Genomic DNA, 23,180 nt, shown 5'->3' with positions numbered 1-23,180 from the left:
TAGATGTAGGATTTGCTATTTTGGGTGAGATATTATCCTTCCCCTGTATCCCCAACACCTAATTGCATAACCGAAAAGGTTCGGGAGTTTCATAGGTGGGAATTCTAGTAGCTCTAGTTCTTCTTCCACGGATATTGGTTTGAGATTGGGATTTCTTACCGATTATTCGTTCTTGATCCGTACCTTGTTGAATTATTTCTCTACCTTAATTCTACGTGGCTTCTCAATTTATGGATATGTGACCATTTCAAGAGGAATGCATTCGCTCATTTTGTTCAGATGTGAAGACTATATGTTGCAATTTTCATTCCGTTGGATTCAGCTTTAATATTTGTCTGTCAATGTGCTAATGGATGTCAACCTCTTCAGGATAGCTCCTCCAACACGCATAACTCCGAATCCTGATCTGCCACCACCTCCACCTCCTCCGGAGGCATGGCAAGCTGTGATGGCCGCAACCAATGCAAACACACAGTTGATCATGCAAATTCTTCAAGAGCGCAATCAAGGCAACCAAGGGAATCAAGGCAGCAATCAGAATCACTTTGCTACACTCAACCAGTTCCTTGCTAACGGGCCAAAGACTTTCAGCAATTCTGTTGAGGCAACCGATGCTGACGATTGGCTTCTGGATCTGTGCAAGCATTTCGAGTGCAGTAACGTCAGGCCTGAGGACTTTGTTAAGTTCGCTTACTTGCAACTCAAAGATCAAGCTGCAGAATGGTTCCAACAGTACAAGGACTCCAGAGGTGGACGTGTTATCACATGGGATGAATTCCGTCAAGATTTCCGAGCTCATCATATTCCTCAGAGCGTGGTTGAAAGCAAGCGTGAGGAATTCCGCAACCTGAAGCAAGGCTCTTTATCTGTCTATGACTACAACAAGTTGTTCCAGAAGCTCGCCCGCTTTGCCAAGCAGGATGTCCCTGATGAGAAGAGCATGATATACCAGTTCAGGGGTGGTCTCAGAGAAGAAATTCAGCTAGCTCTTGTTCTCTTTGAGCCCTTGAGATACGATGAGTTCTACAACATGGCATTGAAGCAAGAGGCTACTCAGTTGAGGTGTGATGCTTCCAAGAAGCGAGTCAGAGATGTTACTCCTTCCTCTACTCAAGTGGCCAAGCAGCAGAAGTATTGGCTTCCTCCTCCTCCGTTCCATCAGCCGTATTAGCAGAAGAGAAAAGGTGGTAGTGGTTCTTCCCAACCACCCAACCCTGGCTTTCAGAAAAAGACTTCGTCTCAACCTCCAAGATCGAGTGCTCCGTATCACCGTCCACTTTCAGAGGTCACATGTAAAAAGTGCCCACAGAAGGGTCACTATGCCAACAAGTGTTTCAACCAGAGGCTTCTTCCTCCTCCTCCTCCTGTCAGATCGGCAAGTACAGCTGTGGTCAAGCATAACCCCAAGCACGCCAAGGTCAACTTGATGAACGCAGCCCAGGCAGAGGACTCGTCAGATGTGATCATGGGTAACCTTCCTGTTAACGATGTTCCTGCAAAAGTTCTTTTTGACACTGGTGCATCGCATTGTTTCATCTCAAAGCCTTTTGCATCTAAGCATGAGTTGACTTCCCAAGTTATGCATAAACCATTAGCAGTTGTCTCTCCGGGTAAATGCTTGCTCGCTAATCACGAGATTCTGGATGTTTCTATCATGATGGGTGATTTCAAGTTTCTGGCTTCTCCAATGGTTCTTGGTAACTCGGATATTGATCTTATTCTCGGAATGGATTGGCTTTCTAAGCACAAGGCTCAGCTTGATTGTGCAGCCAGACAGATTCAATTGACTCATTCGTCTGAGGATGTAATTGTCTTTGCCGCTCGGGATAATACCATCCGTCTGTTTTCTCTCAATGAGAAGGGTGAATTGGATGCCATCTCTCAAATTCTAGTCGTTTGCGAATATCAAGACGTCTTTCCAGAGGAGCTTCCAGGAATGCCTCCGCAACGGCCAGTTGAATTCGTTATTGATCTTGAGCCTGGCACGGAACCTGTGTGCAAACGTCCTTACAAGCTCGGACCTGAAGAGTTGAAGGATCTGAAGAAGCAACTCGATATTCAAGAGAAAATGGGTCTCATCCGGCCTAGTTCTTCTCCGTGGGGTTGTGATGTTCTTTTTGTGAAGAAGAAGGATGGAACGGACCGACTTCGTGTTGATTACCGTCCATTGAACAAGAAGACCATCAAGAACAAATACCCACTTCCCAACATCAACGAGCTGTTCGAACAACTCAAAGGTGCCCAAGTATTCTCCAAGCTTGATCCGTATGGGTTATCATCAGATTCGAATCCGTGAGCAAGATATTCCCAAGACGGCTTTCAGGACAAGCTATGGTTCATATGAATACACTCTCATGTCTTTTGGCCTCGTCAGCGCTCCTCCGACGTTCTCTCGCATGATGAACTTCATCTTCAATGCCTACACCAATGACTTCGTTTTGGTCTATCTCCATGACATTCTGGTTTTCTCGAAGAACAAGGAAGATCATGCCAAGCACTTGCATTTGGTACTCGATAAGCTCAGAGAACATCAGTTCTACGCCAAGTTCTCCAAGTGTGAATTTTGGCTTGATGAAGTTCTTTATCTTGGTCATATCATCTCTGCCAAGGGCATTGCCATGAATCCTGAGAAGGTGTCTGCAATTGTGAATTGGGAACCTCCTCAGAACGTGAAGCAACTCCGTAGCTTCCTCGGTCTCGCAAGCTATTGCCGAAGATTCATTGAAAACTTTTCTAAGATTGCGAATCCTCTCTCAAATCTTCTCCAGAAGCACGTCAAGTACGTTTGGTCTCCGGAGTGTGATATTGCTTTCAACATTTGAAAGAGAAATTGATCATTGCTCTAGTTCTGACTCCGCCTGATGAATCCAAGCCGTACGAGGTCTTTTGTGATGCCTCTCTCCAAGGTCTTGGTGCAGTTTTGATGCAAGAGAATAAAGTTGTTGCCTATACCTCTCGCCAATTGAAGCCTAATGAGAAGAACTACCCCACTCATGATCTCGAGTTGGCGGCAGGTGTGCATGCTCTTTTGACTTGGAGACATCTTCTATTGGGAAGAAAAGTGGACATTTTCACTAATCACAAGAGTCTCAAGTACATCTTCACTCAGCCTAATCTCAACCTCAGGCAAACTCGATGGGTCGAAATGATTCAAGAGTATAATCCGAGTATTGAGTATACTCCAGGCAAGGCCAATGTGATCGCTGACGCATTGAGCAGGAAAGCTTACTGTAACAGTCTGATTCTCAAGCCTTATCAACCCGAGCTTTGTGAAGCTTTCCGCAAACTTAATCTACAAATTGTTCCTCAAGGTTTCCTCGCCAACCTTCAAGTCTCTCCTACCTTGGAAGACCAGATTCGCCAAGCCCAGCTTCTTGATGCTATGGTGAAAAAGGTGAAGATTGGGATTGCCAAGAGTCAGCCCAAGTACAAGTGCTACCGCCTTGATGACATGTACATCTTCTTCGAGGATCGTATTGTTGTGCCCAAAGGTGACCTCCGTAAAGTGATCATGAACGAGGCTCACAATTCTCTCCTCTCCATCCACCCTGGGAGCATGAAGATGTATCAGGACCTCAAGCAAGCTTATTGGTGGACTCGAATGAAGCGCGAGATTGCTCAATTCGTGAATGAATGTGATGTCTGCAGAAGAGTGAAGGCAGAACACCAAAGGCCAGCTGGTCTCCTCCAACCTCTTGCCATTCCAGTATGGAAGTTTGACCACATTGAAATGGACTTCGTGACTGGGTTTCCAAAGTCCAAGCATGGCAATGATGCTATATTCGTTGTCATCGACAAACTCACTAAAGTGGCTCACTTTCTGCCTATCAAAGAGTCGATCACTGCAGCCCAATTGGCGGAACTCTATACCTCTCGAATTGTCTCTCTGCACGGTATTCCACAAGTGATCTCTTCATACCGTGGCAGCATCTTTACCTCGAAGTTTTGAGATTCTTTTCCGAAGTCCATGGGCACCAACATCCGCTTCAGCATAGCTTTCCATCCTCAAACTAGCTGTCAAGTCGAGCGTGTCAACCAGATTCTTGAAGATATGCTCAGGGTTTGTGTGATCTCCTTCGACATGAAGTGGGAGGATTGTCTTCCTTATGCTGAATTCTCCTACAACAACAGTTTTCAAGAAAGTTCAGGCAAGGCCCCATTTGAAATTCTGTATGGCAGGAAGTGCCGTACCCCTCTCAACTGGTCTGAAACCGGTGAACGTCAGCTTTTGGGTAATGACTTAATCACAGAGGCAGAGGAAATGTGCAAAGTCATTCATGATAACCTCAAAGCAGCCCAATCCCGCCAGAAGAGCTACTATGATAGTAAGCACCGTTATTTGGCTTTTGAGATCGGAGATCATGTTTACCTCCGCGTCTCTCCTATGAAAGGTACTCGTCGCTTCGGTATCAAAGGGAAGCTTGCCCCCAGATACGTGGGACCTTTCAAGATTGTCAGCAAGAGAGGCGACCTCGCCTATCAACTCGAGCTTCCTTCAAACTTTGCAAATGTTCATGACGTGTTCCATGTCTCTCAGCTCCGAAAGTGCTTCAAGACTCCTGACCGCACCATCAACTTCGAGGACATTGAGCTCCAAGAAGACCTCTCTTATCGTGAGCACCAAGTTGCTATTCTTGAAGAGACTGAACGCAAGACTCGCAACAAGTCAATCAAATTTCTCAAAGTCAAGTGGTCACACCATTCCGACCGTGAAACTACCTGGGAACGTGAGGACCACCTCCGTTCTGAGTACCCGGCGTTCTTTCGGTCCTAGATCTCAGGACGAGATCCTTTCGTAGTGGTGGAGTGTTGTAACACCCCGGATATAACTTTCCTAATTTGTACTCCAACTCTTGCCGTTTCCGGCGTTAAGTTATTTTATTTTCTCGGGTTCGGGTTTTTGTCTCCGTGTGTTGTTGTCGTTGTCATGCATCTCATATCATGTCATCATGTGCATTGCATTTGCATACGTGTTCGTCTCATGCATTCGAGCATTTTCCCCGTTGTCCGTTTTGCATTCCGGCGCTTCATTCTCCTCCGGTGGTCATTTCTACCTTTCTTTCGTGTGTGGGGATTAAGCATTTCTGGATTGGACCGAGACTTGCCAAGCGGCTTTGGTTTACTACCGGTAGACCGCCTGTCAAGTTTCGTACCATTTGGACTTCGTTTGATACTCTAACGGTTAACCGAGGGACTGAAAAGGCCTCGTGTGTGTTGCAGCCCAACACCCCTTCATTTTGGCCCAAAACCCACCTAAACCCGCTCCATCATCTAGAGCGTTCGATCACGATTGCGTGGCCAAAAACCACACCTCATTTGGACTCTCCTAGCTCCCTCTATGCCTATTTAAAGAACCCCCATTCCAAATCTCGGACCCCTCGTCCAAAACCCTAAAAAATTCGTCTCCACGCCGGGCGGACACGTCCGTCCGTGACCGGACGTGTCCGCCCAATCCGCCGCCGCCAACCAGGGAGCGCCACGTGTCCCCGCGGGCGCCCCACTTCGCCGCCGACCGCGCGGGCCCGCGAGGCCCAGCGCCAGCCCTCCCCGCCGCCAGCCGGGCCGAGCCCCGTGCGCCTCCTCGCCTGACGCCGCGCCGCCTCGCTTCGCCTTCGCCGCCGCCTCGACTGCGCCACCCCGCCGCCACCTCGCCACGCGCCGCTGCCCGCCCGCCGCGCGCCGCCACCCGGCCCGGATCCGGCGAGATCCGGCCGGCCCTTGCTTCTCTGACCTCTCCGGCGACCTCACGCAGCGATTCCGGCGAAGATCCGGCCGCCTCGGTTCGCGTGCCATGAAACCCTAGATCTGGAGGTGGTTTTTTTCACTAAGTCCCCGGATTTTCCTAGCCTAAGTGCCCTTGTTCATAGCCTCGTAACTTTGCATCCGTAGCTCCGATTCATGCATATAGCATATCAAAATGTTCATCTCAGAGAGTATTGTTAAGGGTTTTGTCATCTCTCCATAGGTGCAACCCATGTATTTTTGTGATGTGTGTGGTGACTAGCACAAGCTTGCAAAGTGGTGCACTTGGTAATTCTGTTTTCAGGGACTTAGCATTTCCACTAAGTCCTTGAGCTGTTTATCTCATATTGCCATATGTTCATGTTGTTTCCTAGTGCTCCGTGCCTCTTTTTAGGATGACCAGTAAGGATGTCTTGTTATTCTTGTAGTGCTCTATCCATCCATGTCTTTGTTTGCAATTATGGAGCACCCTAGATTGAGTCAATCGAGCTCTACTTTTGCTACTTTGTGAATGTGGGCAGATTGTCAACTTGTTTGCAATTTTGCCGATGATGTTGTAGTTGATCCGTGCATGCTATGCTATTGTTCTTGCCATGTCTAGCTTGCATTTTGTGTAGTCTTGGTGGATGTATGCTTATCTTGTCATGACTTTCTTCGTATTGAGTGCATCGAGCTCGTAAACATGCCTACTTGAGATGTGTTTTCAGCATGTTCCAGTTTTCACCAAGTCTGAAAAATGATTATGTTTTTGCTATGTTCACATGCGTGCAATTGTATTTTCTGATCCCTTTTGGCTCAAGGTCATTAAGGGACTTTTGTTAAGCTATTTGAGTAGCTCCATGCCATGCTTTACTTTGGCATGTTCAGGTCCTGTAGCATATAGTTTTGTTGCTCCAAAGTATGCTACCTGATCTGAAATTCCAGACAAGTGTTAATTTCACTAAGTCTCAGATCTGTTTGTCATATGCATTTTTGCCATGCTTGTTTGAACCTGTTAATGAATGATTTGGCCGTAGCTCAGTGCTAGACTTTTGTTAAGCATCTTGAATTCATACCTGTCATGTATTTTGTAGTCATGTTTGGGTGTTGTAGCATGTTCGTCTGATCGCATTTAGATGGCTACTTGCTGTAAATCGCAGACCGGTGTCATATTTGAATCGCTTGCCATTTCCAAACCGTAACTCCAATTCCGGCGTTCTTTATATCGTTTTCAAGAGATTTCATCTCATCTTTCCAGTGGCACACTTGGATTCCCAAGTTGAGGCCAGGTTCATGCATTCCCGGTCACATCTTGCATATGCATCCCGCATCGCATCCCGCATAGCATATCATCTTTGCATCATCTTGTTTGATCCTTGCACGTGGTTGATTGTGTCCTTGTTGCTTGTTTGTCTTGTTTGGGTAGAGCCGGGAGACGAGTTTGCTAATGAGGAGGCCGTTGAGTTTGCTTTCGAGGATCCAGTCAACTCTGACAACTGTGCATGCAAGATGATCATACCCTCGAAATCACTACTATCTATGCTATGCTAGTTTGCTCGCTCTTTTGCTATGCCATTGCTACGATGCCTACCACTTGCTTTCAAGCCTCCTAAATTGCCATGTCAAACCTTTAACCCACCATGTCCTAGCAAACCGTTGATTAGCTATGTTACCGCTTTGCTCAGCCCCTCTTATAGCGTTGCTAGTTGCAGGTGAAGATTGAAGGTCGTTCCTTGTTGGAACATTTATTTGCTTGTTGGGATATCATTATATTGCCATGTTATCTTAATGCATCTATATACTTGGCAAAGGGTGGAAGGCTCGGCCTCTCGCCAAGTGTTTTGTTCCACTCTTGCCGCCCTAGTTTCCGTCATATCGGTGTTATGTTCCCGGATTTTGCGTTCCTTACGCCGTTGGGTTATAATGGTAACCCCTTGATAGTTCGCCTTGTTTAAAGCTTTTCCAGCAATGCCCAACCTTGGTTTTACCATTTGCCACCTAGCCTTTTCTTTCCCTTGGGTTCTGCAGACTCAAGGGTCGTCATTATTTTAACCCCCCGGGCCAGTGCTCCTCTGAGTGTTGGTCCAAACTGTCAGCCGCCGGTGGCTACCAGGGGAAACTCTGGGCTGGCCTACCGGAAGTTTGGACAATCTGAGTGTGCCCTGAGAAAGAGATATGTGCCGCTCCTATCGGGATTTGTCGGCACATTCGGGCGGTGTTGCTGGTCTTGTTTTAACCTGTCGAAGTGTCTTGAAGAACCGAGATACCGATTATGATCGGAACGTCTTGGGAGGAGGTCTATTCCTTCGTTGACCGTGAGAGCTTGTCATGGGCTAAGTTGGGACTCCCCTGCAGGGATTTGAACTTTCGAAAGTCGTGCCTGCGGTTATGGGCAGATGGGAATTTGTTAATGTCCGGTTGTAGATAACTTGAACCTTAACTTAATTAAAATGAATCAACTGAGTGTGTTACCGTGATGGCCTCTTCTCGGCGGAGTCCGGGAAGTGGACACGGTGTTGGAGTAATGCTTGCGCAGGTTGTTCTCTAGTTTCTCGCTCGCGCTTTGCCTACTCTTCTCGCTCTCTTTTGCGAATAAGTTAGCCACCATACTTGCTAGTCGCTTGCTGCAGCTCCATTCATGTTTACCTTGCCATACCTATAAGCTTAAATAGTCTTGATCGCGAGGGTGCGAGATTGCTGAGTCCCTGTGGCTCATAGATTACTATTACACCAGATGTAGGGCCTGATGATTCTGCTCCAAGAGATGCTCTTGAGCTCAAGTGGGAGTTCGACGAGGACTCTCAACATTACTATGTTTCCTTTCCTGATGATCAGTAATGGTGCCCAGTTGGGGGTGATTGGGACCGTGTCGCATGTTGGGTTATCTTTTATTTTGGCGCCGTAGTCGGGCCATGAGTGTTTGGTTGATGTAATGTTATTTATGTACTTGATTGACATGGCGAGTGTAAGCCAACTATGTTATCTCCCCTTTATGATTTATATTACATGGGATGTTGTGAAGATTGCCTAACTTGCGACATATGCCTTCAATGCGATTATGCCTCTAAGTCGTGCCTCGACACGTGGGAGATATAGTCGCATTGAGGGTGTTACATTTGGCCTCCTCGTCTTTCGCGCCTGCCTCTTTCCTGCCTCCTTATAAATAGGACCTGAAAGCCATCTTCCATTCTTCTCCTTCTTTCTTCCTACTCGCACTGTGACGTCCTGCATGAACCTCGCCGCCGTCGACCTCCGTCTCGACCTCAACTCCGGTCGCTGCATCGCCCTGAACAGACAAGAGAACTGCGGTGCTACTCCGCTATTCTACCAGCTCCAGTAAGCCATTTCTTTTCATCACCAATCTGTCGTTAGGATTTCGTCGGTGTTCTTTAGTGTTCATCCTCGTATCTCTTTTCCTTAGTTTAGATCGACGTATTAGATCCAAAAAATATGGAAAGCTTTGCACGGTGGTAGTTTTAGCACCTGTTTTAATACCAGATCACATCCCCACCGTGACAGATCTCCTCTAGGGCTTCTCTGTTTTTCCACTATCGCCTTTTATAGATGAATTTATCCTTTTTCGTACACAGCGTAGATCCAAATTTGTAACCTCCATCTACGGAACTTGTTTTTCTCAGTACTTAGCCAATGTTGCTTCCGACAACTCTTTAAACATCTTAGTCATGGTGGCTTACCCTGCCGACTTGTCCTTTCTTCATATATCATTAGCCCTTGCTCTAAGCCGCCATCATAAATATGCACTGTAATTGTTTAACTTGCAATCCCATCAACTGATTTGAACCGCCCAATTATTTTCTTTTTTAGACTGTCCTTTCACCATGCCGCCGAAGACGATGATGTAAGTGCATCTAGTGCCACCCCTAGTTGGTTTTGGAGTATTAATGACAAACCTGGTTGAGGGTCATTTCAGACAAATCAAGCTGGGTTTCCTACTGGAGATGACCCCTAAAATTGTATGAAGACATTGAAGACAAAGGTGGTATGTGAAGATATTCACATTGATGACTATGACAAGAGAAGACATTGCATGAAGACTATGGAGCGCGAAGACTTAGTTGTTTCGTTGTTTCCTTTTATTCTTTGTTGAGTCATAGGAACCACCGTACTGTTAAGTGGGGTCCCAGTGAACAAAGTCAGAGTGACTAAAGTGATGCTTAACCAAAATCCTATGTCTTCAAGCGAAGACAATGAGAGCAAATCTTATCCAAAGCTAGATGAGTCAGCTTTACTTGTAGCCCAACTAAAGTTGTCGCGTGTGTTTGAAATCTGACCGTTGGAACACATATCAATTCCTTAGTGACCTAGGGTCATTTCAGACAAATCAAGCTGGGTTGCTAGTGGCTATAAATAGCCCACCCCCTACACCATAAATTGGTTGGCTGCTCAGAGTTAGTGCACGAATTTTGTCGTTTGAGAGCAACCCACCTCGAAGCCTTTGAGGGAGAAATCCTTGTGAGGACAAAGCCCTAAACACCCAGAGCCAAAGAGTGTTAGGCATCACTTAAGTCTTCCTGTCTGTGTGATCTGAAGACTTGTTACACTTGAGGACTATGAATCCTCCAGCTTGTTCGGCGTCACGTTCTGAGCATCCAAGAGTCATTGTGGATCGCCGGTGAACGAAGTCTGTGAAGGTTTGGAATTCTACCTTGAAGACTTACCAGAGTGATTGGGCGAGGACTGGGTGTTCTTAGCTCAAGGGGAATAAGGTGAAGATACGGTCTTCTGAGTTAAATCTCAGCCTCCCTAACCAGACGTACAGTTCTCACAGCAATTGGAACTGGTAAAACAAATCATTGTCTTCAATGAGCAACCGGTTCTATCCTTCCCATGTTTTTATTTACAGTTGGTCCTTGTGAAGTCATTGCCTGTTTGCATAAGCTATTTGTCTTCGCTGTGTGTGTCTACTTGTTCTGATTGGCTTCATACTGTCTTCCATCCTGATCCATACTGCCTAGCTGCTATTAGTCTTTGTGCTTTCACTTCATTGAATACTTGACTATGGCTTGCCTAGTGTAGTTTACCTTCCGCTGCATGTTAATAGGTTCATTTCTATCGATTATCTTCGAAACTTCCATGTTTTGAGGCTTTCATAAAAATCGCCTATTCACCCTCCCCCTCTAGTCGATAACTAGCACTTTCAATTGGTATCAGAGCAAGGTACTCCCTTGTTCTGTGTGATTCGGTTTAACCACCTGGAGTTTTAGCTATGTCGACTGCAGGGATAATCAAAGTCTCCGCTGCGTGCCCCGTCTTTGATGGAACTAAATATCCCTACTAGAAGAATAAGATGCGCATTCCCAAGGCTGGTGAAGGTGTCACCGCTGCTGATGTCAAGAAGTTCGTTCAACTAGATTCCATTGCTGAGAATATCATCTATGGTCATCTGACCAAAGGGCAGTATGGCCGTGTGAGTGCTTTGGAAACATTTAAGCTAGTCCGGGACTGGCTCTCCAAGGTCAACGAAGGCGTCTCAACCCAGAGAGATCAAAGGATCGGTGTCCTTCGCAACCTCTTCAACCGCTTCAAGAGAAACAACAATGAGAATGTTCAGCTCACGTTTGATCGCCTCACTGACATCACAAATGAGCTTCAAGCTCTCGGCGCTACTGAGATCACCAAGCATGAAATCGTCAAGACACTCCTGAGATCACTTGACAGCTCGTTTGACACCCTAGCCATGATGATTCAAGAATGCCCTGACTTCAAGAGACTCGATCCGTCTGACATACTTGAAATGCTCAACACACATGAGTTTCAGCTTTCTGAGAAAAGAGATATCTACGGTCCCAACTATGGCCGAACTCATGCCTTGAAGGCAAAAGCTGTTTCCTCATCTGAAGAAGAATCTGACTGCAGTTTTGATGATCCTGAAGACATTGGAAAGGAGCTTGCTATGCTTTTGAAGAAGTTCCAAAAATTCACCAAGAAGACAGGCTTCAGAATGTCTTCATGATCCAGCTCAAGGAATGATGAAGCTTCTGCTCATGACTACAAGAAGAGAACATGCCACAAGTGCAAGAAACCTGGTCACTACATTGTTGAGTGTCCGAAGTGGGACAATGAGAACAAGAAGAAGAAGAAGAAGAAGAAGAAGAAGAATGTGACAGCCTGGGTTTTGCCCCTTCTTTTTTGCTTGATTTTCATTTGAAATTTTTTACACTTGGAGTTTCTGAATCTTTTCATATGGACTTCAACATTTGGGCATCCTTGTCTTTCACCCAAGTGCTTCACTTCCCTCCTAAATCATTATTTCACTTCTGACCCACCCCGAAAAATAATCTTTGGAATATTTTTCTTAAAAGAAAAATATTCATTTTCTCTCTAAAATCCTAAGCCAGATCTGTTTGCTTGAAAGAAACCCCAATTTTTATGGCTCAGAAAAATCTGAGATAATTCACAAATATTCTGTGAACCCTAGTGCACCTTCTTGAGAAAAAATATTTCATCACTTTTTGGAATATTTTTGCTACAGAAAATCTTCTCTATTCTGGACAGAAATGGTGGTTTCTACAGCAACTACCATTTTACTTCCTCCATTTGACCTGAAATTTCTGGTGCATCTTTACCTTAGTAACTTATCACTAGCCTCCAAAGCACAGCTTCAAACTCCAAGCCATTTGACCACAGTAACATCACAAAGTTACTGACCAGAAACTTACTTGGTGTGTGAAAACTTCTCTACTGCACCTGGATCCAAACCAAATTGTCGTAACACTCAAAACTACCACGAACAACATGCCAGACATTGAGTTTTTGCTTAGATCGACCTGATGTCATAGTTCACACGGTGACCGCGTTCGTCCAGGCACGCTGGCATGCAGCCGACGCGCTCTACGACGCGCCCGAGCCTCTGTTGCTCGCGTGCTCGCTTCCCCGCCTGCCCAACCATGCCAAACCTCGCCACCATCATCGTCTCAATGCTCTTAACTCCTCCCTGGCGCTCGCCGACACCGGAGCTCGCCGCAGCGAGCACGGGCAAGGTCCGGCCAGCCCAACAGTGCGGAGCGCACTGTGCTCGTCGCCACTGTCTTGATCCTGTGCTCGTCTCCGCCCGCCCATGGTGGCCGTGTGACCTCTGTCGCCTTCTCCCCCTCTCACTGACACCGCTCGTCGCCGGGCGCCGTGGACAGGTGTCCACCGGCGGTGCTCGAAGCACCCTCGCCGCTCGCCTATATCTAGAGCCCTCCCCAGCCTCCTCGAGCACCAGCCAACACTCACACACACCCCACGATCGAGTAGGAAGCCGGAGCCCGGCCGGGTAGGCCTCGGGCCGCCGTCCCCGAGCTCGAGCTCACCAGCGATCCCCTCTGGTCACCATGGTAGCTCCAGCTCCTTCCAGGCCTGGGCGACCCCTCCAGGGCCACTGCCTCTCTCCAGTGAGGACGTCCCGCCCTCTTGGAGCCCCTGGAGTGGCCTCTGCTCGCCGTCTTCCTCAACTCCGGCGACCTCCGCGTTCTGCCTCCGCTTGCGAGGTTGATTCCGACGCCGTTCGATCGCCCCTAGCTACGCCACGGGTACGGGCAGGTGCGCCTCAACCCCCTCCTGCCATCCCTCCCTCTCGTTTGGGCCAAGGAGCCCTCGTCACCGGCGAGAGCTCGGGTGAAGCCGCGGACCCCTCTATTTCCCTCTCCCTCTTTCCCCACCTAAATAGCGGGGCCCGCTAGTCAGCCACTCAGTACGCGCGTGAAGCGGTACGAGTGGTGGCGCCCCTGGGCTTTACGCCTTCGATGTCAGCCCCCCCCCCCAATCTATTTAAAATTCATTTGAATTTACAGAAAACTTCAAGCAATCATAACTCTTCAACCATAAGTCCAAATGAATTGATTTTTTTGCATTGTGTTCTTTGATAAGAAATCTAGCAGCTCACCAAAGATGAGATTTTTCTAAGCTGCCTAGAATTTCTAGTGATTTTCAGAAGTGTTCTTGATATTTTCTTGTTGTGTTTAAAACCATTTTCAGAAGGTGAAGCTTGTCTTGAGGATCACCAGGAGGCTTGTGAACCTCATCTGCACTAAGGCAAGCCACAGCAACATTTCCATGGTGCCATTTCAATATGTGTGATTTTCTTACTTGCATGAAAGGATTAATCCATGCATTTAAATGATTATGGAGTTATTTATATTCTGTTAAATATTGGTTAGTTCTTATGCTTGAGTTACATAATGGTTGAAACTAGTTTAGTGGATAGAGCAAGTTAAGATTTATTTGAGGTGATGTTAGAAATAATTTTGGTATGTATGTTAGCAATTATTTAAAGCTATGTTTGTGCCCTCTTAGATTGATAAAAAAGTTGTTAGAAAATTTTCTATTAAATACTTGTTTAATCATATTATTTGTCTTACAGAATGTTTGAACCCAACTTAGTGATGAAGAAAGTAAGAGTTGTTGATAATGAAATCTTTTTGACAAGCATATGAGAAATTTATCAGAGTTACTTTCTTGCGTAAGAAGTTAATAAAACTTGTGGAAAAATATTTTGGTTAAGTTGTGAGTCATTTGAACAAGTACAGTAAATTGAGTTGTTGACGTTATGCTTGGTGTGTATAAGGATGACATCGATCATTTTTATCATTATATGATGCATGTGTTATTTTGCATTTCATGGCATGCTATGACACCGGTCATTTTTTAAGTTAAACCTGAATATAACTCAACTTGAATATACCGTTGACTGGGTCATGGTGCCAGTGAATCGAGTTTCTTTCTAGTGCAACCACATTTGCCTTTGTGGGAAGGCCTTGATTCGGTCCATTGACACGGCCTCTGGTCGGTGCCTCCATCTAGGGAAGGTTATGTCGTGCTTGCCCTGGCCTGGTGAGCAGACATAATCTTGTGTGCTCGTTGATGAGATTATGGTACCGAGTCACCGAGTGGTAGTGTCCCCGAGTGGGAGTGTTTTGACCACGACGGTGGTTGGGGTGTCTTTGGTAGACACGGGGCCACCCAGGACGAGCCCGTTGGGGGATTTGGGTCGGAGTGGCCGGGAGAGTGCTGTGGCAATGGAGGGGTTTTGTCAGGATGCCGTTGGTCCACCCGAATGGGAGTGCGAGGCCATGGGTTCCGTGGTGTGGGTACAGTGTGCTACCTCTGCAGAGTGTGTAATCAACCGATAGCCGAGTCCACGGTTACGGACACCTCGTAGTAGGTCCCACCATGAGTCAACTCTTAATAAAAATTGCACACTAAGTGATGAACTTTGCATTATTGATGGATGGTAGAAAGGCCATCGAGACATTTGGGACCAAATGATGGTCGTGGTTGTGATCGCCGTAAGGATCACGAGTTGTTCTTGAAAAAGACCACTTTGGTGGTGTGTTCTGACCACTTTGGTGGTGTGTTTGTGATCCAGAGATGATCACGGTTGGTAAGCTGTCCCGAGGGACATTCGAGCATGAGCACACCATGTTGGCATATAGTATTGCACTTTTAATAATTGGTTAAATATCATGATATTGTTTGTCATTATGATGATTCCTGTTGTGAGCTTGCAAGTACATTCAATGTACTGACCTGGCGTGTCATGCCAGATTTCAGGAAAGTATCATTGGAGGAGAGCGTTGTCCGAGTCTAGATCGTGTCGACATTGGTGTCCCTGTGATATGGAGCTTCCGCCACGACGTTATTCCGCTGCCACGTAGTTGTTCAGATCGAGGCCCATTTATGTTCACTAAATAATGTACATATTGTTCAGCCGCACCGAGTGTGCCTCTTGGCCTCGACAACTGTTTGTAATGTAACTCTGTTCCGCTAGAATCAATAAAGCGTTTGTTATTCTGTACCAAGATGTTGTGTGTTGCCAGAAGACATGGTCTCTGGGCTGGCAATGTATGGTAAACCGGTCGCTCTAAGTCGGGGTGCCACAAAGAACAAGGAATATGATTCTGACGACAAGAAGAAGAAGAAATACTCAAAGTCTTCTTCCAAGTCTTCTTCAAAATCTTCATCACACAAGAAGAGCTCATGTGGCAAGGCTTGTGCGTTTGTTGGCAAGGAAATGGATTCAGAGGAGGAGTCTGCTTCTGAGGAGGCAGAGGTGGAGATTGAGGAGGAGTCCAATTCTGGCGTTGCAAGTCTTGCTACAGCCTACGTTGCCAAGTCCATCTTCAACACTGAAGACAATGACTTCGTCACCGATGCCGATGCTAATGACAAAGACAACTCTGCTCCCACCTATTGCTTCATGGCACGCGGTGCCAAGGTAAACTCACGCAATACTCACTATCAAACATCCAGTGAAGATGACTCTGATTGTGATTCCAAACCCAGCTACAAAACACTTGCTAAAATTGCAACTGAACAAAAGAAAGGTTTGGAACATATTCAAAAACTGTTAGACAAAAGCGATGACCTGTTGGACGCTGAAATGACTCGATCTCAGTCATTAATTGAAGACATAAAAAATCTTCATGTTAAGTATGAGGAACTTGAAAGTCGTCATGAAACACTCTCAACAACTCATGAAAAGCTTTCCTACGATTATCTTCAAAGGAAGCAAGAACTTGAGAAATTGAGAGCGGCTCATGAAGATCTTCAAAAGGAAAACGAGTCACTTCGCGCTGAATAGATCAGTCCTGCTCAGGAAGGATTTGAACCACCATGTCTTAAATGCCTTGAGCGTGATAACGCTACTTCTATTGCTGAATGTTCTACTTCTGCCACTGTTGCAATATCTTCAACTGTTGATGTGGAAACTAACCCCTCTGCTGAGGATGCCACTGCTATTGCTGATGAAAATGCTAGGTTGAAGACATTGCTTGAAACAGGGATGTACAAAAGTCTCAAAGGGCATCAGACACTATGTGATGTCCTCAAAAGGCAGATTCTGAACCGAAACCCTAGGAAAGAGGGTGTTGGGTTTGAAAGGAAAATGAATGTTGATGGCTCTTACTGGAAACCTGAGCAGTACCCCAAAACCACATGGGTTGCTGCAAAGGAACCTTCAGTGGATCCACGACGGTGGTCGGGGTTTCTTTGGTAGACACGGCCACCCAGGACCAGCCCGTTGGGGGATTTGGATCGCAGTGGCCGGGAGAGTGCTGTGGCAATGGAGGGGTTTTGTCGGGATGTCGTTGGTCCACCCGAATGGGAGTGCGAGGTCATGGGTTCCGTGGTGTGGGTACAGTGTGCTACCTCTGCATAGTGTGTAATCTATCGATAGCTGAGTCCACGATTATAGACACCTCATAGTAGGTCCCACCATGAGTCAATGTTTAATAAAAATTGCACACTAAGTGATGAACTTTGCATTGTTGATGGATGGTAGAAAGGCCATCGAGACATTTGGGACCAAATGATGGTCGTGGTTGTGATCGCCGTAAGGATCACGAGTTGTTCTTGAGAAAGACCACTTTGGTGGTGTGTTCTAACCACTTTGGTGGTGTGTTTGTGATCCAGAGATGATCACGGTTGGTAAGCTGTCCCGAGGGACGTTCGAGCATGAGCACACCATGTTGGCATATAGTATTGCACTTTTAATAATTGGTTAAATATCATGATATTGTTTGTCATTATGATGATGCCTGTTGTGAGCTTGCAAGTACATTCAATGTACTGACCTGGTGTGTCATGCCAGATTTCAGGAAAGTATCATTGGAGGAGAGCGTTGTCCGAGTCTAGATCGTGTCCACATTGGTGTCCCTGTGATATGGAGCTTCCGCCACGACGTTATTCCGCTGCCACGTAGTTGTTTAGATCGAGGCCCATTTATGTTCACTAAATAATGTACATATTGTTCAGCCGCACCGAGTGTGCCTCTTGGCCTCGACAGTTGTTTGTAATGTAACTCTATTCCGCTAGCATCAATAAAGCGGTTGTTATTCTGTACCAAGATGTTGTGTGTTGCTAGAAGACATGGTCTCTGGGCTGGCAATGTATGGTAAACTGGTCGCTCTAAGCCGGGGTGCCACAACGCTTGGTATCAGAGCCGCGCTGACTGTAGACCATGCTAGGCTACGACACGCTAGATACGAGTTTTAGTTGAGTGTCGGTAGTAATTTGTGTTGATTATTGAGTTGCATGCATTCGGTTTATATATATATATTTATGCTAACCTGCTAATGGTTGTGGGTGTAGATGGCTCCGGTGCCGTATCCGTGCCAGTTGCAGCTGATGCCTTACATGTCACCGCACCTCCTTCGCAACGTGTGGCTTCGGCTGTATCCTCTCGGAGACGACCTAGACTATCAGTGTACCGGGAGCATCTAGCTGATTCAGTATATGAGTATCACACAGTGGTCACTCTGCGCACTAGTTCCAATTCTAGCTCTTACACTCGCACTTCTCGGAGCGGTTATGCCTCCACCGCTTCTCAGGCTGTCCAGTTTGCTGCATTCGAGGTCCTTGTCGAGCTTCGTTACAACGAGGTCCGAATGCAGAACCACCTAGGTTTTTACTACTACCCATCTCTGCACGACAACGGTCGTGTCCGTTTCCCTCTCATTGATCCGGAGTCTGATAGCGTTGCTAGCCACCTTGCTCGTTATATCACTGCTAGCTATCTCATGATCCACGAGCTGGCTCGAGAGCTGACTCATACTCGTACTGCTTTAATCACTACTTTGGTCACTTCTAGATCCGCCACTACTCTGTCTTCGCTGGGATTTACCACTTATGTCCCAGTCAGTTCTAGCTCCCCTATTTCGCCGGTTACTCCCCGAGTAGCACAGGCGTTTCGGCCGCGAACCCTCTCAGTACTTCTGCCGAGTGGGTCTCACTTCTCGCTACCCCTGTAGCCCTGATGCTTCATCCTACCCCTGCCCCTGAGGAAGAGACCTCGAGGCAGTGCCGTCGTGTTACCTTTAACCCGGAGGTTTCCGTTAACCATGTCAGTTCGAGATCCGAGACCACTTCAGGGGAGGGCGTCGCAGCACCAGTAGAGCAGTAGTATCTTTGAGTATTCGCAGTTGTCTGGATGATGTATGGATGTAGTCATGATGTTTCATTGCCACTATGAGAGTAGTGAACTAGTCATGTTGTTTACTTTTCATGTATGAGTCTATGTATAATTATGTTGAGACTTTATTCACCGTATTTTTCGCTTTTTCTGCTTTCTTTCGAGATTTGTCGCTGGCTTTTCCCCAATTTTATTCTTCGGTCTTTCTCATCTCGATTGTGTTGCCTTGGGAAAAATTAACAATAGGATGACGCGGGGAGGCAGCAGTAGCAACGTTCGTGAGGGAACTTCTGTTCGTCGTTCCGCACGACAGGCAGGACAGTCTCCCGAGCCGTACGTTCAGCCACCACCTCCACCGCCTGATCCTCCCTCCACCGAGCAAATTCTGCGTATGTTTGAAGAGAAAAGAAACAATGATCTGATTGAGATATTGAGAAGTGTTGAAGCTATGGTTGGACAGAATGGAAATCAGAATGGTCATCATTCAAAGCTGTCAGATTTTCAGAGGACCAGTCCACCCAGTTTTATTCGGGCTGTTGACCCATTGGATGCCGACGATTGGTTGCGTACAATGGAGAAAAAGCTTGAGATTTCCCGTACTGAAGGAAATGATAAAGTTCCATTTGTAACTCATTACCTTGAAGGCGCAGCTACCATATGGTGGGAAAATACCAAGGCCATGTGGCCGAGTGATGAGGAAATCACCTGGGAGAGATTTAAGGATAAGTTTCGAAAATACCACATCCCTACTGGAGTTATGAAGACCAACCAACGTGAATTTCTCGCACTCATCCAAGAAAATCAGTCTGTGTCTGAATATCTGCAAAAATTCAATCATTTGGCCCGTTACTCTCTATATGACGTGGCCACCAAAGAAAAGAAGATTGACAGATTTCTTGGAGGCTTAAATCCGCAACTTCGGTGTGCTCTAAGTATGTTTGATTTCATGGATTTCCAAACTCTGGTGGACAAGGCGTTCATTGCTGAACGGGAGCACAAGCTGATATCCGATAATAGGCCTGCTAACGACAACAAGCGCAAGTTTGAGTCAAAGAAGGATGGGCCACCTATGCAAAAGGCTCGTACCTGGCAGCAGACTCAAGTGGAATACTGGCCAAATTGGCAACAGAATGTTAACAAGACCACCACCCAAGTCAAGAATATTGTTACCAATCCAATGCATGAGGAGCGTCAGCGCAATAATTCTTGTTGCATTTGCGGGCAGCACGGACTTGAACCACCATGTCAAGGATTTGAACCACCATGTCTTAAATGCCTTGAGCGTGATAACGCTACTTCTTTTGCTGAATGTTCTACTGCTGCCACTATTGCAATATCTTCAACTGTTGATGTGAAAACTAACCCCTCTGCTGAGGATGCCACTGCTATTGCTGATGAAAATGCTAGGTTGAAGACATTGCTTGAAACAGGGATGTTCAAAAGTCCCAAAGGGCATCAGACACTATGTGATGTCCTCAAAAGGCAGATTCTAAACCGAAACCCTAGGAAAGAGGGTGTTGGGTTTGAAAGGAAAATGAATGTTGATGGCTCTTACTAGAAACCTGAGCAGTACCCCAAAACCACATGGGTTGCTGCAAAGGAACCTTCAGTGGATCCATCCACCCTATCTGGCTTCACTTGTGCTAATCCCATCGTCATTGATGGATCCTTTGATGCAAACTATAAACTGTTTAAGAATCAGAATGGTGAAGTGTTTGCAGGTATATTGGTACTAACTGCAGGAATGGGCCACCTATGAAGAAAGTCTAGGTGCCGAAAAGGTGTCTGGAGAATCTTCCTGTGAATGTCGTCATGACACCACAGGGGAAGAAGACAAACCCCAGACCACAGGCTTCATATGGTCCAAATGCTTCATACAGACAGAGGACTCACCTGAGTCGCACTAACACAAATGTTTTGGAGGGAAACCATACTCAGGCCTATGAATATGAGCGTGTTTCATCAAACCACCATGTTCATAAGACCCAGAACTACCCTGCTTATTCTTATGAGTACTATTCTCCACCTGCAAGACTATTTGCTAGGGCTCCAAAGCCAAAGTTCTCAGATGTTGCACTTAGACTCATTGCTTCGAAGCCACCCTTGATGATGTGGGTGGCTATGAAAGCTTAACTCTCTTTTGCAGGGAAAGGTCTCCAGCCGAAAATCAAATGAGTCTGAAGCTATTGCTGGGGACCTGAAACATCTTGTAGGGTGCAAGATCAAATGCCCAAATGGTCTTATTATGTATTTTGTTCCCGAGTCGCTTGCTACTTTCCCTATCAGTCCTAACCTCGATCTAAGCTTTAATAATCCCCTTGCTCATCAAATGTTTATGCTTCACAATGCTCTTCGCGAAGCCTATCCCCCTAACTACACTGTAGGGTATGACACCGGCTGCTTCAGAATGGATTATTGATAGTGGATGTACAAATCACATGACTGGCAAACGAAGTCTTCTCGTGGACTCAAACTTACGTCCATCTGACAAAAGTCACATCACATTTGCTGATACTGGTAAAAGCAAGGTATTGGGTCTAGGTAGAGTTGCAATCTCAAAGGATCAGGACATGGATAAAGTGATGCTTGTTGAATCCCTTGGTTTCAATTTAATGTCTGTCTCAATGCTTTGCGATTTGAACATGATTGTGATATTTGGAAAATATCGTTGCCTTGTTCTAATGGAATCTGAAAAGTCTCTAGTCTTTGGAGGGTATCGGAAAGATGATTTGTACATGGTAGATTTCTCAGTAGGACCACAGCTTGCCGTATGTCTTCTTGCAAAAGCTTCAGAATGCTGGCTCTGGCATCGGAGGCTAGGGCATGCTGGCATGAGGAACTTGCATACTCTTGCAAAGAAGAAGCACGTCATAGGCATCAAGGGCGTCAAGTTCAAGAAGGATCATTTATGCGGTGCCTGCGAAGCTGGAAAGATGAGGAGGGCCAAGCATCCCTCGAAGAGAATCATGACAATGACTCAACCCTTCGAACTGCTACACATGGACCTCTTCGGCCCTACTTAGTACTCTGCCCTTACTACTACTGCTTGTCTTTATGGCTTCATCATTGTTGATGATTATTCAAGATATACATGGGTGCATATAATCCTCTACAAGACTGAAGTGCAAGATGTCTTCCGACGCTTCGCCAATCGAGCCATGAACAACTATGGCGTCAAGATCAAGCACATCAAAAGTGACAATGGCACTGAATTCAAGAACACCGGCCTCGACACTTATCTCGATACATTGGGAATCACTCATGAGTTCTTAGCTCCATACACGCCGCAGCGGAATGGCATCGTGGAACACAAGAACAGAACACTCATTGAGATGGCTCAGACGATGCTCGATGAATACAAGACACCAAGAAAGTTCTGGCCTGAAGCTATTGATACTGCATGCCATGTCATCAACCGTGTTTATCTTCACAAGCTTCTGAAGAAAACATCCTATGAACTCCTCACTGGTAAGAAGCCAAATGTCAGTTACTTCAGAGTATTTGGTGCTAGATGCTGGATCAAGGATCCACATCACACTTCAAAATTTTCACCAAAAGCACATGAAGGTTTTATGCTTGATTACGGAAAGGATTCACACTCCTATAGAGTCTTCAAACTCTTTCACTATAAAGTGGTTGAAACTGTGGATGTGCGGTTCGATGAGACTAACGGCTCGCAAAGAGAGCACCTACCAAATGCGCTAGATGAAATTCCAGCCAGTGAATCCATCAAGCTTATGGGAACTGGAGAAATCATACCGTCCGAAGTACAGCCTGAAGAGGAACTTATCATCTCTGCACCTAATCAACCTGAATACAGCTCAGGTTGAAGACAATCCTTCAAACGATGACAATGATCAGCAAGAGAAAAATCTTCGTCCAGTTCATCCTCGTGTTGCAAATGAAGTACAGATTGAGAAGATAATTGATAGCATCAATGCACCTGGTCCACTCACTCGTTCAAGGGCAACACAACTAGCAAATTTCTGTGGGCACTTTGCATTCGTCTCAATATCTGAACCCAGGAAAGTTCATGAAGCCTTCATGGAACTTGAATGGATTCAAGCTATGCAAGAAGAGCTTCAATAGTTTGAGCTGAATAATGTATGGGAAGTGGTCAAGCGTCCTGATCCTCGTAAACACAATATCATAGGCACTAAATGGATATATCGCAACAAGCAAGATGAGCATGGTCAAGTTGTCAGAAACAAGGCTCGTCTCGTTGCTCAAGGATACACTCAAGTTGAAGGAATTGACTTCGATGAAACATTTGCTACTTTGGCTAGGCTTGAAGCTATATGCATACTGCTAGCCTATGCAAATCATCATAACATCCTTCTGTATCAAATGGATGTGAAGAGTGCCTTTCTCAATGGCAAGATTGAAGAAGAAGTGTATGTTGCACAACCGCCTGATTTTGAAGATCCAAAACATCCTGATATGGTTTACAAGCTCAACAAGGCACTGTATGGCCTCAAACAAGCCCCTCGTGCTTAGTATGACACACTCAAAGACTTCCTGAAGAGCAAAGGCTTCAAACCTGGTT

The 23,180-nt window shown here is 46.1% G+C and overlaps 1 pseudogene; it reads left to right on the top strand.

Moving 5' to 3' along the window:
• Nucleotides 1-349: 349 nt before the first annotated feature.
• LOC147965509 (uncharacterized) overlaps nucleotides 350-23,180 on the top strand; it is an 87,057-nt pseudogene continuing 64,226 nt past the window's right edge.

Source organism: Triticum urartu, chromosome 6A, assembly GCF_056163025.1.
Source record: "Triticum urartu cultivar PI428250 chromosome 6A, HENAU_Tu73, whole genome shotgun sequence".
NCBI classification, from domain to species: domain Eukaryota; kingdom Viridiplantae; phylum Streptophyta; class Magnoliopsida; order Poales; family Poaceae; genus Triticum; species Triticum urartu.
This window is presented reverse-complemented; position numbering and strand designations above follow the sequence as displayed.